Raw genomic sequence first — 1615 nt, 5'->3', positions numbered from 1 at the left:
CTTCCTTTTCCCCCTACCTTTTTTTTAGTTGTTTACAATTCAGTTCACTAACCCACTAACTGTATGATATATTGTACCACTCACACTAACAATATTTCTAACAAGAATACTCTCTGCATCTTCCCCCTTCTTGCTTTTGCCTTATTGGTTGTATGACAGGTAAAAGAAGCGGGGCTTCAACTTCCTTTGATTCTGAACTTGAGAGGACCTTCCTTAGATTAAGGAGGGAAGCAATAGGAAAGAGAGTAGTTGGTATGGAGAAAGAAGAGGAGTATTTTGAACCAGACATGGATGAGAATATAGAGAACCATCATGAAGAAGAGGCTCACAACCATGGTAGAGAAGGCCCAGTGCATCATGCTGGGCAAGAGAGAAGAGTTCTAGGATCCTACATCAATCCAAACCCAGGAAACTATGGAAGTAGCATCCAAAAGCCAACCATACAAGCCAACAACTTTGAAATAAAGCCACAGCTCATCACCCTTGTTCAGAACAACTGTTCATTCGGAGGAAGTGTTCAAGAAGATCCCAATCAACATCTAACCACCTTCCTGAGGATATGTGACACTGTGAAGTCTAATGGTGTTCATCCTGACACCTACAGACTACTTCTATTCCCCTTCTCACTCAAGGACAAGGCATCTAAATGGCTGACATCCTTCCCGAAGGAGAGCTTAACAACCTGGGAAGATGTGGTAAACAAATTCTTGGCGAGATTCTATCCTCCTCAAAGAATCAACAGGTTGAGAGCTGACGTTCAAACTTTCAGGCAGCAAGATGGTGAGACTCTATATGAAGCATGGGAGAGGCTTAAAGACTTGACAAGAAGGTGCCCGCCAGATATGTTCAATGAATGGTGCAGTTACACATTTTCTATGAAGATCTTTCTTATGAATCAAAGAAGGCAGTACACCACTCATCCAGGGGATCTCTGAACAAGAAGAAGACCATTGAAGAAGCCATAGATGTCATTGAAATTATAGCTGAGAATGACTACTTTTATGCTTCTGAAAGAGGCAACACTAGAGGAGTGATGGAGCTAAACAATATGGATGCACTGCTAGCTCAAAACAAGATGATTACCAAGTAATTGGCTGATCTCACCAAGAAGATGGAGAGGAATCAAGTAGCTGCAATCACCTCTTCAGCAGCAACTCAAGAAGGAGTGAATAAAGAAGTAGAGGGTAGTCAGGAGCAATCCAACTACATTGGAAATTCACCTAGGCAGAACCATGACCCATACTCCAAAACGTATAATCCTAGTTGGAGGAACCACCCAAACTTTGGGTGGGGAAATCAACAAGACCAAGGCCAAGATCAGAGACACCACAACCCCGACAACAATGCAGCTCACCAACATCCCACACAGAGATCATATCAGCACTCACCTAACAACACATCTCAACATCCATACCAAAGCCAAAATAGTTTTTCTCATCCCTCCAATCTCAATTCTCCATCATCGGAAGAAAGACTATCAAGGATTGAGACTCTACTTGAAGGCATATGTAAGGAAATCTAAGATAGTAAGGTGTTCCGAGAGGAAGTACGATCCAACATGTAGAATCAAGACGCTGCCATCAAGAAACTTGAGACATAAATTGGCTACCTATTT

At 42.2% G+C, this 1615-nt stretch overlaps 1 non-coding gene across 1 annotated transcript; it reads right to left on the bottom strand.

Annotated features, from left to right (window-relative positions):
- Window positions 1–740: 740 nt before the first annotated feature.
- Window positions 741–847, bottom strand: LOC112762040 (small nucleolar RNA R71). Its single transcript, XR_003182401.1, has one exon. It is a non-coding gene; the product is annotated as a small nucleolar RNA R71 (small nucleolar RNA).
- Window positions 848–1615: the final 768 nt, after the last annotated feature.

Source organism: Arachis hypogaea, chromosome 16, assembly GCF_003086295.3.
Source record: "Arachis hypogaea cultivar Tifrunner chromosome 16, arahy.Tifrunner.gnm2.J5K5, whole genome shotgun sequence".
Lineage (NCBI taxonomy): Eukaryota > Viridiplantae > Streptophyta > Magnoliopsida > Fabales > Fabaceae > Arachis > Arachis hypogaea.
Note: the sequence above shows the minus strand (reverse complement) of the source record. Positions and strands in the feature narration are given on the sequence as shown.